Genomic DNA, 15,518 nt, shown 5'->3' on the forward strand with positions numbered 1-15,518 from the left:
CTGCCCTCTGTGAGTTGGGTTGAGGGTGAGGGGGGACAACAGAAGGTCATTACAAAATAAAATAATACGCGGAGGGAATGGCTAAGAATCTTTCCCACCCTGATCTCATAAAAACAAACAAAGGAAAAACATCAGCTAAGAGCCCCTGAGCTGGCCTGGGCTCAAGGCCACATCCCCAGACCTTGTCCTGAGATCCCCTCACCCCATCCTGGGACATTGCATCTACCTTCTTTGGTCCCCACAGTTTGTTACCTCTTGGTACCCCTCTCCCCTGCACACACGTAGACCACAGAGAGTGTAGCTCTCCAGTCTGTGCCTGGCCTACCCGGCTGTATCCCCAAGCACAGTGACTTGGGACTTCACCACATCATCTGGACTCGAGCTGCACCTCTGCCCGTCCTGCTTTCCCTGCACCCCACAGCTGGCACTGCCTGGCCCCACTCTGAGGCCATTGACAACACAGGCCGCCCTGGACCCGCCATGCTAGGATTGTTCCTGAAGCCAAAACAATAGACAATTCCATCTGCAGCCTGGTGACCCCGTCCAGTCCCTCGGCGTCTCCCACCACGCTCCACGCCCCAGCCCGGCCACTCTTCTCCACCTTCTCCACCTGGATGCACCCTTCACTGGACTGCCTCTGAGCCTTTGATTGCGCACGTCTGAGACGCTCTTTCTCCCCCTTTCATTCTGCCTTCACCTGTGAGCCTTAGTTCAAGAGCCACCTCTCAGGGGAAGCCTTCCCGGATTCCATGCTTCCAACCCAAGTCAGAACTGGGCTTCCTGCCCCAGCCCCTCCCAGCTCCACAGACCCTGGACTAGTCACCGTGTATGTACCATGTTAACTTCCAGCCTTGTTACACTGCATTTGAAAATGATGTATAACTTACCTAAAGTGCAGTTACAGCTCAATACATTTTTCCATGTTTATACATCTGTGTATGGGTTTGGGATACAGATGGGTAGGTTGAGGCACAAACTGGGAAGCAAGGAGACCCTGTGGGTATGTGTGTGTTGGGGGAGGCGTGGTTACCTAGGTAACTTAGAAGTTGGAAGCCAAAGAAAGTAGACACACGCCCAGCGTCCCGGCGTTGGGTTAGATCTCAGAATGAGCATGTTGATCAAGATCAAGATCCATGCACTTTTGCACAGGTGAGAGATCATGCTGAATGTGCAGCTTTAAAAATCGTGATAAATTAAGGGCTTCTTTATGCTCAGTTGAATTGATTGCTACCATTCACTTCTCCATCTCCTGTTGTCAAACATTTCCTATATCCACAATTATAAAGAACATTCTATGGACATCCTATAGATAATTCTTTAAGGGCATTCCTGGTTACTTTTTAGGGCAGAGTCCTATGAGTGGAGATGCTGGGCCAGAGGAGTAACCCTGTAGGACTCTTTACACATATGGCCAAAGAGCTGAAAGGGAAACTGTACTTGGGCTGCCATCATAAAACACCAGATGGGCGGCTTAAACAACACACATTTATTGTCTCACAGTTGCAGAGGCTGGAAGTAGCAGATCAAGATCAAGGTGCTGGAGGGTTGGATTCCTCTGAAGCCTCTCTCTTGGCCTGCAGACGGCCACCTCTTGCTTCCTCCTCACAAGGTCTCCCTCTGTGCCTGTGCACCAACCCTCCCAAACCGTGTCTGTCTTAATTTCCTCTTCTTATAAGGACACCAGTCAGATTGGATTAAGTTCACCCTAACAGCCTCATTTTACCGTAATTCCCTCTTTAAAGGCCCCATCTCCAAATACAGTCACATTCTGAGGTGCTGGGGGTTAGAGCTTCAACATATGAATTTTGGGCAAGACAGTTCAGCCTATAACTTCCTTAGAGGTTGGAAATGTCTCTTGGTGTCACCTGGGTTGGTGGCCACTCCCTTGGTTCTTTCCAAAGCTGAGATGTATTTCGGTGTGAAGACCTCTCTGTGTCTCTCAGCCTCGCTCATTTCCCTTTCTCCCCCATCTCTCATCCCATCACTGTCGACAGCTGCCAATCAATCTAAAGTAGAGATTCTCAACCTCCGATGCACACTGGAATTGCCTGAGAGCTGAAAAAACTATCCTGGTATCTGGGTCCCAACCCAGCAGACTCCAGTGTCATTGGTCGGGGGTGTGGCCTGGGCGTGGGGAATGTGAAAGCTCTTCAGGGGGCTCCAGTGTTTTGCCCAGGTGAGAACTCCAGATTCTGGCCTCCCTTCCTTGCCTTTGCAAAGCTAGAGATGGGGCACGGGGGCTGTTTAATTACCATCTTCCAAAGTTAATTAAAGCTCCATAGTCTAAAGCCTGTTTTTAACTCCCCCAAACAAGTTCATTGTAAAGCATGGTGGTAATTTGGCTCTTTTGTTAAAATTAAGTCCTTAAAGTAAAAATTAAAAGACAAAATGGGAAACCACTGGGCATGGAAAATCCACCCTGGGTTTAATGGAGTCTCCTAAGTCGGGACGGGAGTGAGACTCCTGCAGCTCACCGCGGGTGGGGCCCGCCGTACAGTGTGGCCCTCGGGGCTTGCGTTGTGTGTAAGCTTTTAAAAGAAGAGGATAAAAGCTCGTTTTTACGAGAGCCCTGCTTCTGTGGTGGGGTGATTAGGAAACTGTTGTGTTAAGTTTGGGCTCCTCCGAGTTCAGCGCCCCAACTCGCAATGTTTGAAACGAAACTTTAAAAGATGCTACCCACGGGTGAATCTCACAGACATGCTGAGCTAAAGAAGCCAGACACAAAAGTGTTCAGATTGGATGATTCCATGTATATGAAGGCCAAGTACAGGTGAAACTCATCTGCAGTGACAGCAGCCAGAAAATGGTGGCCTCCGATGTGTGTGTGTGTGTTGGAGAGTCAGATTCTGAACACTCTTCTGAGGCCTTGGTGATGCAGAGACGGGGCGCATGGCTTAGCGGCTCTGGGGAAGATGTCTGTCACGCTGGCTCTCCTTCACAGGTGGCCCACACCCCATCATCAGCAGGATGGAGTCCCGGCCCCAGCCCCCGGGCCCTGGCGCAGTCTGGCCTCTGCTTGCTCTCCCCGCTCCTCCTGTGCTGCTCCTCTGCCCTTAGCCCTACACCAGCATGAATGCCACCTGCTCTTTCCCTCCTGTGCTTTGTGCGCGCTGTCCCTCCGACAGACGTGACCTCCCCAATCGTACTCACCTGGAATTTGCTCAACCTTCATAGCACGGCAGGGAAGTCACCCCTCTGCCTCCAGGGATGGTGTTAATTATGCCCTTCACTCATCTCTGTTTGTGTGTTTTTGCCACTAGGCTGGGTGAACTTTGGGGGCATACCATCTCTGTATGTGTAATGCTGGCACAGTGGTGGGTACCAAGTAGGGACCTAAAGATGGTGTTTGTCACTGAATTGTGTTTGTTTAGGATGGGAAATGGAGAGCGGTAGACAAACGTCCTTCATGACAGCCATCCCTTAACTCACAACAATATTTGAAACAAGATGGAGAAATATGTGATTCAAATGACTCTTTGGGAAACACTCTACCTGGTGAATTGGGATCTGCAGGCACAGGTATAGACTGTTCCCAGCTCCAGGGCAGGAAACAGAATGGCTGTACAAGACAGAGGGACAACAACTTGACACTGGGGCGGGGCAGTGCTGGAGGAACGGAGGGAAGAGGCGGGGAGAGACAGAGAGAGTGGGTGGAGGGAACCGCGGGCACAGTCAGAAGCTGTGCTCTGTGTCATGTAACATCTCCCCAATGCCCCAAAATCTCCACTGAAGTTCCTGAAACTCATGAAATGTTTAATGGGAATGTGTCTGTGTGTGTAACTGTGTGCATGTGTGAGCGTGCATGTGTGAAACACAAGTGTGTGCCTGAGTCAGTGTGTGAATATGTATAGTGTGTGAGCATGTGTATGTGTGTGTCAATATGTGTGTGTGTGGGCATGCGTGAATGTATATGTGGGTGAATGTGTGTGTGTGTGTGTGTGTGTGTGTGGACTGAGAAAGGTTCTGTGCTTCTCGCCTGGACTGTCTCAGGAGTGAGTCCGCGGCAGCGTGAGGAAGTCAGCCTGGCATTTCTCACGGAAGGCACAGACCACAGGGTCGGAGCCAAATCTGTGAGGGGCCAGTGGCCCCCAGCTGAAGTCTGAGTCACACATGTATTGAGCACCCCCAGGGATGGTCACCAGTCTCATCAGGAGGGTCAATCTTGGTTGCCAGGCAGTGCCTACCTGGAACCCTGTGTTGAGGAGGGAAGCCTTCTGAGCCCCAAGGAAAAAGTAATCATGACTGATTAGCAACGTCTGCCCTGGGCTCTGACTGGGACAGTAGCAGCATGCATGCCAGGTGTTTGCTTCCTGGCCTCTAGTGGGTCAAAACAAAGCACCTGGCTTTTGGGATACAAAGATGAACCCAACACCGTACCTGCCCTTGAGGGGCTCCCAGTCTACTGCGGGAGGCTAAGAGTGTAAACAGACAATTGGAAACCAGCAGATCCAGGCTAGGATGAGGAAGTACACGGAGCTTGGGAGGCACAGCTGAGAGAGACACAGATGGGGCCTGGAGCAGAAGGGAAGGTTTCCCCGGGGAAATTCTGACCAGGCTGACAGGGTTGGGGGGAAGCAAAGGAAGGAGGGCATTTCCCACAGGAGACACAGGATGAGCAGATTCTCACAGCAGTGCAAATGTGGGGGTGCCTGGGGTGGGGAATAAGAGGGGGAGTGGCAGGAGAGGAGAGGACAGGAAATCCAGTGCTGTCCCTCAGAGGGTCATCCCTAACGGGGTCACCTCAGCCAGGTACAAAGGAGGCCCGCTCTCAGCCCAGCAGACACCCTACAGATGGAGCTAGGGCGTCCCAGCACATCCCTTCCAGACTGAGGGAGGCCTTCCCTGCTCCTGGTCCCCTGAGTGCAGACCGTGGGAACCAGGCCCGTCCGATCCCCGAGTTGTGTGTGTTGTGAGCCGCTGCAGGTGCAGGACAGAAGGCCGCAGGTCATTTGCATGGGACGGAGAACAAATTCTCAGTTTCCCCCTCACAAATTGCAAATTTCACTTTCACAGCCCTTCTTTCTCCATCACAACCACACGGGTTTCTCCACAGCACCCCAGGAGTCTGTTGTCACAGAGACACCCCAGCTTTCTTCTGGGGGTTTCTGTCTCACAGCCTCCAGGGCTTGGAAAAGCTCAACCCCTAGCCACTGACGTCCCCAGCTTCACCCTCCTCCAAACCCTGCCCCCGTGCCCCATTCCCTGCTGGCGGAGACAGTCCCACACCGGGAGGCAGGGGCCTGGGCGCCACGCCTGGCTCTGCCCCTATCTCACTATGGGATATGAGGCTCTCTCAGGGTCTCAGTTTCCCCACATGTACCATAGAGGGTTATAGGCTTGATAACTTCTGAAGGTCCCCCAAGTTGTAGAATGACAACTTTCAGGTCTTGACAGTTTCTTTGTTGAGGGAACCCTGAAACAATATTTTACAGCAGGAGTTGGGACTTGTGTTGGCCCTGGATGATCTGGGAACTCGAGTCTTTCAGGTCTCTTCTTCCGCCTCTGGATCTGCCACTGCTCCCCACTTCTTTCCTTCCCAGCTTCCTCCCTGTCCAGGTCTGCTCCCTGGCTGCTCCTGATGACTCTGTGGGGAGGTGTTACTTCAGAGGTGCTCAGTTCACTGGGCTAAAAGGGCTCCTGGCTGGGAGGGAGGCCTCTTCTCCCTCTGGCCCCCATGCCACAGCCCAGCTCACGGCTATGCCCAGAGCTTCTTGCAAACAGCTGTCATCTGAGCAGAGGGTGCCTGGAGGGAACAAGGCAGTCAAAACTCAATTTTTAAACACTAAACACATTTTCCACTCACTCCTAACCTGTTGAAATTTTCAGAGCAACTGTTGACAAACTGTGGCAGAGGAAGACAGAGGGGGCCGAGGAGGGGTGCCCCAAGGCCTAGGCCTGGCTCTGCCTCTGACTTGAAGTGTGACCATGAGCAAGCCTTTTCACCGTTTTGGCCTCAGTTTCCTCATCTGTGAAATGGGGGTGAAGCAGGAGGGACAGAGCGGACTAGACAATCCCTTAGGCTCTGAGATCTGACACCGACCAGGACTTCAGGATTCCTGCCATGGCCGGAGTCTCCCCACACCTGGCAAGCTGGTGCTGCATGCATAAGCTGGCTTGCTGGTGGGAAGCAAAGGCTTGTAGAAAGATGAGGACCCCCTGGAGCACAGACAGGCAGGCCTCAGAGCCAGGTCTGTGGTGGGGAGGCAGGGAAATCCAGAATGACCCAGGAGGCCAGGGGTAACTGAGGCGATGAAACCAGAAAACTCCCCTGAGCAGCCAAGTGAAAGAGGGTTGCCATGCAAATCACCAGGAAGAGATGATTAACGGGTGTAGGCACAGAAGAGAGGCGGCTGGTGACCCATGACTCGTCCAGGATGATGGCGGATCCCCGGGGCCCCCCAGGCTCCGCTGGGGTGGGTGTGGAGGACGAGGTGGGGTGTGAAAGGAGGCTGGGGCAGAGGCTCCCCTCCCAGAAAGATTAACCAGGCGAGGCTGGCGGGGGAGAGGGGCGTGGAGGAAGGGTGAGAAAGGCCCGCAGATGGTTTCCATTTCAGGGAGGTTCCGTGTTCTGACCAACCTCTGACGCCTCACTTGGGGCTGGGGGAGGGGTGCGGAGAGGAGGAAGACACAGGGACTTTTCTGAGCAACATTTCTTGTATCTAGGGTTATCAGAAGTCATAGACCCTCCTGGGGAGGTGGGGAGGGCTTTCTCCTGGGTGGTCTCCCTTTCAGCAGATGCTTCAACCTCCGCCACAGCTCTGGCTGCTCACCTCCAGGGACCACGAGTCCACTGTGTCCCAGTGGCCAGTCTCACGGTTGGAAATTCCAGTCAGGAAGGGCTTCTGGCACCAAGCCAAAGTCTGCACCCCCAGCTGCATCAGTATTTGGTACAATATACCCCACAGGTGTTCGGCTTGACTGTGGTCTGTGGAGAATTTTATATAGGAAGCAGGAATAAATATAAAATTAATACCAAGGTACAAAAGTTACCTGGCAGGCCTGGTGCCATGTACTAGGGGTTAGGATTTTGTCAAGTTTCTGCCTCAGTTTGCCATTCTCTGACCCAGTTTCCACATTTGAGATAAAGACCACTGTGGTGGTTAATTTTGTGTGTCCACTTGGTTAGGCTATGGCACCCAGTTGTTTGCTCAAACACTAGTCTAGATGTTGCTGGGAAGATATTTTATAGATGTGACTGACATCTACAACAAATCGACTTTAAGTAAAGGAGATTTCCCTCAATGTGGGTGGGCCTTATCCAATTAGTTGAAGGTCTTAAGGGCAAAAACTGAGGTTTCCTGAAGAAGAAGGAATTCAGCTTCAAAACGATAAGATAGAAACCCTGCCTGAGCTTTCAGTCTGCTGGCCTGCCCTACGGATTTGGGACTTGTCAGCCCCCACAATCGCGTGAGCTGAAATAAATCTTTCTATGTATACATATCCCATTGGTTTTGTTTCTCTGGAGAACCCTGACTGAGACAACCACCTACCACTTCTCTGTGCAAAGGCCGATAAACGACACAATTCCTTAGAAGAAAAGCAATGTTTAAGAGGACTAAAATTATAAAAGTGCCAATTTGTGGAGTGCTGTGTTAATCTAAAACCCATCTCCAAGCCTGCAGATGGAGGTTATCCACGACGGACACACATCATCCCTCTTCCTACTCAGAATCCGTGGTGGCTCCCCATTGCCACCACTGCCATTGTATCGGCTCCTTTTTATGAGGCATTTCCATCTATCAGACACTATGCAAGTAATATATTTTGTTCATATATATTAGATACTTTAATTCTTGCAGTAGACAGAGTATGAGCTTCATTTTACAGATGAGGAGAATGACACACAGAGGGCCACACTCCTTGGCCTGACACTCAGAGCCTTCAGTGATCTGGCTCCCATTTATCACCCTCCACTCCCCTGCATGTCATTCGTAGTCAAGGCAAACAGACTAGACTCTCTTACTTAAGTGTGCCCCAGGTTTGCCTACATCCAGGCTGTTGCCCATACCTGGCTTTCTCCTGAAATGCATTTCCTCTTATCCTACATGTCACAGTCTTCCCTGCGCTCCAAGGGCCAATTCCAATGCCACCTCCGCTGTGGAGTTTTCCTGGGTCCCCACCACCACGGATACAGGAAGTGACCTCTTCCTGCACAGTCCCACATCTAGGCCTCTTTCCAATTTGAGTGACCACCGTCTGTTTCAGGGCTTTTCTCTCCCACCGTCAAATGGAAGCTGTGGGCAGGAAACACGTCTGATGGATTGTGACAGGTGACAGCACTGCACCCACAGGGTTTCTTTCTGAAGCAGTGGCTTTTGATGAGAAAAACAATTAGTCCTCTTGGACTAAAGTTCTCTCAGGAAGTATGTGTGGTTGTTTTCTGAAAGATCAGGGTTGTTTCTGCTCCAGCATTATGGGAGTGGACTTTGTTTTCTTTGATCATATCTTCTGTTTGAATGAAAAACCTCATATTGATAATTTAGAAAGTTTACATCTTGTTTTGTCTGCCCGACGCTTGACAGAGCAACACTAGCAGCTCCGTAACTGCCCAAGCCTACAACGTGAGCCTCACATTCACCCTCTCCAGCCTTGAAGGCTCCTTCCCGAAGGAGCCACTGCTGACCTTCCCATTTGGAAGTGCAACCTTCCAGGCCAGTTGACTGGAATTTAGTTGTCTCTATTTCGGTAATATCATGTACAGAATGGTGTTGGGGACCAGTGAATTAAATTCATTTACTGAAGCCTAACTGTGTCAGGTCCCAAGCTGGGCCCTGGGAGAAAGGATAAAGAAGACATGGCTTTCAACTTTTTCTTCTATCAACAGATATCTGAGCGTCTACTCTACACCAGGAGCCATGCTCTTTGCAGCATTCAACTTGCTTGCACAGCATCATCTTCTCCATGGCTACGAGCCCCATGAGGGCATAGATCGTATCTGTCTGTCATCCCTGTGTCTCGGCTTCAGTGCAGTGCCTGGCACATGACAGCTATCCTATAAATACCTGTTGCAGAACTCAATAGGATTTACATCTGTCTCGCCCACTAGAGAGAAAACAAGAGCTCCTCAAGGATAGGGAGCCCTTGATGTCAGCACAGGACCTGGCTCAGCAGAGATGCTCAGGAAGTGTTTACTGAGTTGGCTGGATGGCCCTAGTTCAGTGGAGGGCCAGTGTGGGCCACACCTGACCAGAGCATGGGTTGGGATGTGAACTCTGGGTTCCTTATGGGTTCCCATTTGCCTCTGCCATGGGAACTGTGGCTCTTGCTTTCTTGTGACCTCTTTTCCTTTCTTGTGACTTTGGAGATTGAACTATTAGTCACGTGAAAGCAAAAAACAGAGACCTGCCTCCATGTGGCTGCTGTAGAACAGCCAGTTCTAAGCACTTAAGGCTAACTGTGTGCTCAAAAAGGCACTGTGAGGGGAAATGACCCACACTGAAATCCCTCCCTAATGGAGGGATTATGTTCATTACCAAAGGATTATAATATCCAACATTTCCTAAAAATGACCACAATTGTGAGGTTTCACCAACCATTGCGGCACGTGTATATAAGGTTCCTATGCTGTGCATGAGCCACGTCTAAGTGGTTGGTTGGTGAGGCATGAATGAGGGACTGGCTGTGGAGCCACGAGAAATCAGTTGGAAGACTCTCCTGGGAGAGGGGCTGGGCCCACTGTGAGCAGCTGAGAAGATGGATGGAGAAGGAGAATGCATAGAACAAGAAGGCTCTCAGAGGCTGGGTCCTGGGAAGACAGTCAGGGTGATGGTTACTGCAAGCGCCACACTTGCTAAGCTGGATACAACCGGCAGAGCCGGGCAGGGTGGGGCTTGGGGAGCTACTGTTTGACTGAGCGCTGCCCACAGGGAGGCAGTGCTGCACACTGGTCATCGAGAACGGTTCTGATTAAGCCAAGGGCTACCAATGACCATTAGACCACAGAATACCAGAGCAGGGTACCAGAGCAGGGAGTACTGAGAACTCATCCAGGCTGATGCCACTGCTTCATTTTATAATGAGGGAATCGAGGCCCAGAGGAGGTCACATGTCACCCGAGGTCAAATGGCATGCTTCCTTTTCTTTTTTCTTTTTTTTTTTTTTTGAGGAAGATTCTCCCTGAGCTAACATCTGTGCCCATCTTCCTCTATTTTGCATGTGGGTCGCCGCCACAGCATGGCTGACGAGCGGTGTAGGTCCATGCCCAGAATCCGACCCAGCGAACCCAAGCTGCTGAAGCGGAGCACGCTGAACTTAACCACTACGCCACAGGGCCGGCCCCGGCACGTTTCCTTGTGATGGCATCTGATCAGCCATGTGTCTACACTGGTTTGTCTTGTGTAAGATTATGAGTTATGTTTGGTAGACATACTTAAGGGGCATATGTGGAAATTTATAAGGACTACTCACTAGCGTGTACAGAACTGAATTCTTTTATATGAAAAGTAAAGCAGATAAGTTAGAGGGAAGGAAGCAACAGTCTGGTTTTCCCACAGAAAATCGTTCCCTTGCACGTATACCACCTTCTCCCCTCACTTGGCAGCCACAGGGCATTTCCAGAGGGGACCACTCCTCATGTGAAGAGGAGATACGGGACTGCTGGTCTCCGAGCCACCCTGGGTCCCCAGTACCACTCCAGGGGCCCCCAGAGACCTCTCCTTTCCCCTTCCCATTGGTGGTCCTCCCATAACTCCCCTCTCCCCTTATTCTTGGAAAAAGCTTCTCCTTCAAGAGGGAGGCACTGAGGATACCATTTCCTCACCTTGCTCATCTGTCTGCATACCTACCTTCACGTCCTTTCGCGCATCCCTCTGGGTCCATCCTTCCCACCTCCTCAAGAATGCCATCAGTTGGGTTTTCTTCAGTGCTCTAACATCCTCTTCCCTTTCAGCACCTTCTCGTCGACGGCAACCCGACTCCAGCCAGAGTTCTCTGTCCTGTCAACCTTTCATAGCCAAGGGCTTAAAAAGAGACACACTTTCCTTCCTCTTTCCTGTTCAGAAAGAGACCTAGTTCTCTCCTCTTCCCAGCAGCCCCTTTCCTCCTCATGGCGCTGTAGTCTGCCTTCCTGGCTCACCACTATCCTGGAACTCCTTTGGTAAAGGTCTCCAAGGAGCTCCATGCCCCCAAATCTGACAGATGCTTTTCAGTTCATACGTTTATTTGCCCAACACATATTGCACAAAAGAATTGAGGTATAAGGATATATGCAAGATGAGAAATTATGAATAATTAAAATTGTCTTGAGGAAAGTATAAATCAGAATGGAAATTCAGAGAGAGAAAAATAGATGAAATACTACATCAGCCAATAAAAGCTCAGGGAATAAAAACAAAGTGCAACTTGGTAGAAGCAATTCTCCTTACAGTTCTTGGGGTGTGTAGTGGGTTGGATAGTGTTCCCCAAAAAGATATACCAAAGTCTTAATCCCCAGTACCCGTGAATGTGAATACATTTGGAAGTAGGGTCTTTGCAGATATAATTAAGGATCTTGGGATGAGATCCTCCTGGATTTAGGGTGGGCCCTAAAGCCAAGACACACAGAGACACAGAGGAGACGATGAGGCAGAGATTGGAGTCATGCGTCTACAAGCCAAAAATGCCAAGCACTGCTAAAGCCACCAGAATCTAGGAAAGAGGCATGGAACGGATTCTCCCTCTGAGCATCAAGAAGGAACCAACTCTGCTGACATCTTAATTTTGCACTTCTGGCCTCCAGAAATGTGAGAGAACAAATTTCTGTTGTTTTAAGCCATCTAGTTTGTGGTGATTTGTTACCATAGCCCTAGGAAACGTACATGGGGGGCATCCTTGCTGTTCCCTATCTCCATGCCTTTACAGACATGGTCCCTTCTCATTGAAGAGCTCTTCCCCTTCTGTTAACCTGGAAAATTTTATTCTGTTAGGAAGACCCATCGGAAGTCCTGGGCAGGAGAAGTCCTGCCCAGCCCGCTTGGACTCCCTCCGGCAGGACAATCCATATGGATCCCTGTATTCCTCAGCTGTATGACAAAGTCTTCATTTTCGTGTTTATCTCCTCAATTGCTTGTTAGCCCCTAAGGCTTGAGATTTCTCTTAATAATGTCAACCTTAAGCAAGAATACTACCCAGCACAAAATGACCCATGGCAAATATTTGTTAACTGAGAAGGCAACAGGAATACCGAAGGGGGAAGGACTGATGCTGTCTGGGGTGGTCAGAAAGTGGAACAGGGTATTTCGGGCAGAGGCAAGAGCATACGAGGGACTAGTCATTCATGCAAAGGGATTGGAAGGGTGAAGGAGACAGAGGAGAAAGAGGAGGGAAGAATTGCAGAAGATGAGGCTGCCAAAGCTTTGCACGCCACACGCCAGGCCAGGAAGTCAGACGTCAGCCTGCGGGCCATGGCTCCCCCGATGCTGGCGCATTGACCATGATAAATAAATGGCAAGCATTGGAGCATATGAGGAAGCCATTTGGGGTAAAACTAATATAGCCTGAGTTTGTTTTTCCAACAGGGCCTGTTACCTTCAAACATGCATTGTGTATCTGCTTTGTTATGTCCCAAAGAGAAGAGTAAATGCCCTTAAGATAAGGATGCAACTTCCCTCACAGTGGCATTTCCTTAAGGATAAGCATTTCTCCCTAGGCTAGGATTTGATTGCTGCGCTCATCCTGTGACCACCCAGCTCCAGACAACAGACCTGATACCAGCCACAGCCATTGAGACAGCAGACCTGCTCCCCGCTGTGTCCATCAATAGCTACTCTGGCAGGGCAATCTGGCAGGGCGATCTCGTGGCTATTGTAAAAGGAACATTGCAATCCTACGTGATACATGCTCTTTGACAGTATATAACCGCTCTGTACACCCCATTTCTTTGGTGCCCTTCCTTCCTTGGGGAAGGCAGGCCCTGGGCTATGGTTCTCAAAAGTCTGCTCATAATAAACTCACCTCAATTTTGATTTATAGATTGATTATGGATTATTTACGTTGACAACCAGCACGCTCCTCTGGGACATTTCCTTCTGCCCAGGCCTGAGAGGCCAGCTGCCGCCCTCCCCCAGTCCCCTAGAGCTGGGCACTCTGTGATGGCTCTTCTTGGCCCCACACGGGCAAAGCAGGAACACAGCTGAGGATGCCTGTGGACTACCAATCCTGGCCTCGCCTAGTTTTTTCAGAATATTCACAATTCAGTGAAAAAACATCGTTTCCAGTAGATTATGAAGGAAACTAGACTTTCTTTTTGACTTTTGTATACACCTCTGAAACCATCACCACAATCAAGATAAGGAACGCATTTACCACCCCTGTTTCATTGTGCCCCTCTGTAATCACTGCTTCCTGCTCCTCCTACCCATGCCCACCCCCAGGCCAACGCAGATCTGCTTTCTGTCACCATGGATCAATTCGCATTTTTTGTAGTATTCCACCGTGAATTTTATCTTATTGGGTGCTGCATATTCTTGTATTCCTATAAATATACTTTAGGTTTGTTCTTGGAATTGGTTATTTGGAAAGTTTGATTCTTTCAGGTCTTGCTTGTAAGCCAAATAGGCAGGACCAGAGGAGTTTAGACCAGGGCTAATTTTCCCCATTACCAAGTCAAACACTCTTGTGAGTACTCTGGTCAATGCTGCATGAACCATGAGACTTTCCACTCTGACTGGTGAGAACACAGACTACTCTCGGCCCTGAGCGAGCTCCAGAAAGAGTTCCCTCTCATCCTCCCAGGTGGTTCCCTCACACATATGCGCTGACCGGTCTCAGCTGAAGACTAGACGGGGACCCTCTGCAGTAGATCTCAGGGCACCCACTCTCTGCAGCCTCTCCTCTCTGGCAATGTGACCTGCAAACTCTAGCCACTTTGGCTTTTCTGGGCTCACAGCTCTGTTTCCTCAACTCAGAGAGACTGTGAAGCTATTTCTGGGTTTCTCCTCCTTGCTCCACAATTGGGAAACTCTGCAAGCGGTCAGCTGGGGCAATCGGAGGGCACCCCTCACTTGTCTGTCATCTTATTTTTTGCGAGGAAGATCAGCCCTGAGCTAACATCCATGCTAATCCTCCTCTTTTTGCTGAGGAAGACCGGCTCTGAGCTAACATCTATTGCCAATCCTCCTCCTTTTTTTCCCCAAAGCCCCAGTAGATAGTTGCATGTCATAGTTGCACATCCTTCTCGTTGCTGTATGTGGGACGCGGCCTCAGCATGGTGAGAGAAGCGGTGCGTTGGTGCGCGCCCGGGATCCGAACCCGGGCCACCAGTGGCGGAGCGCGCGCACTTAACTGCCAAGCCACGGGGCGGGCCCCCTGTCATCTTTCAAAGTTCATTGTCCTTCCCTGTCTGATGTTCAACGTCTTGAAAACTGCTTCATATTTGTTTTTAAATTTTTTTCCTTTTTTTTTGGTGAGGAAGATTAGCCCTGAGCTAACATCTGTTGCCAATCCTCCTCTTTTTGCTGAGGAAGATGGGCCCTGGGCTACCATCTGTGCCCATCTTCCTCCACTTTATACATGGGATGCCTGCCACAGCATGGCTTGATAAGCAGTGCATAGGTCCGTACCCGGGATCCAAAGCTGCAAACCCCGGGCCGCCGAAGTGGAGCATGCGCACTTAACCACGCCACTGGGCTGGCCCCACTTCCTCTTTTTTTGCTTGAGGAAGATTAGCCCTGAGCTAACATCTATGCCAATCTTCTCTATTTTGTATGTGGGTCACCGCCACAGCATGGCTGACAAGTGATGTAGGTCTGCACCAGGGATCCGAACCCACAAACCCAGGTGCCTAAGCGGAGTGTGTGGAACTTTAACCACTACGCGACAGGGCTGGCCCTTGCTTCATATTTTTTTTACATTGTTTCAGGACGGAGGGTAAATCTGGTCCCTGTTACTCCAATCTTGGCTGGAAGTAGAAATTCCTAAAACTACTTTTGATAATGATGATGATAAACACCACTGTAATAAATTTGATATCTGGGCTCTTTCATGTTGCACTGTCATATATGGGTCCCACAAGCTGATAGACTCTTATTGAGAAAATGGTTACACATAGTACACATCAAAATGAAGTTGTACTTTATGCATTCAAAGATAATTAAAAAAATAATTTGGTGTATTCTTTTGCGGGAAGGACTGAGATGATGGCTGTAGCCGACGATGTTCGTGTTTCATTGCTATCACTGTGTCTCTATTGGGGGCTACCCAAAGCCACTCTGCCTGGGTGCAGAGAGAGCCAAAGTTGACTGGGAAAGGCTCCTAGGGGCAGCTCTTAAACAATGACTGACTTGAAACAAAACATGATATATATACACATACTCCTTTGCCTCTGATCAGGGCAACTCTGAGGTGTGGCCTGCACTGTCTCCAGCGCCCCCTTGGGAGTTTGAAAGCTACCCTCTGTGGGACTGGACTTGTTAAGGCATCCAGCTTGGATTCCTTCTCTTCTCTTCCCTGTCTCACTTCCCCACTCCCTTACTGGGTTTTATTGGAAGCACTTTCCTAGTCAACCACTTTAAGAAGTGATTTATTTCATAATTGTTAGAATG

General features: G+C 50.0%; 1 long non-coding RNA gene across 1 annotated transcript; it reads right to left on the bottom strand.

Moving 5' to 3' along the window:
- Nucleotides 1-3,927: 3,927 nt before the first annotated feature.
- LOC131393120 (uncharacterized) lies at nt 3,928-13,223 on the bottom strand. The gene is made up of 3 exons (XR_009215866.1): nt 10,781-13,223; nt 6,771-6,925; nt 3,928-5,743 (listed from the first exon to the last, which is right to left on the bottom strand). It is a non-coding gene; the product is annotated as an uncharacterized LOC131393120 (long non-coding RNA).
- Between the last annotated feature and the right edge of the window lie 2,295 nt (nt 13,224-15,518).

The sequence above is a fragment of the Diceros bicornis genome, chromosome 28 (genome assembly GCF_020826845.1).
Source record: "Diceros bicornis minor isolate mBicDic1 chromosome 28, mDicBic1.mat.cur, whole genome shotgun sequence".
Classification (NCBI taxonomy): Eukaryota; Metazoa; Chordata; class Mammalia; order Perissodactyla; family Rhinocerotidae; genus Diceros; species Diceros bicornis.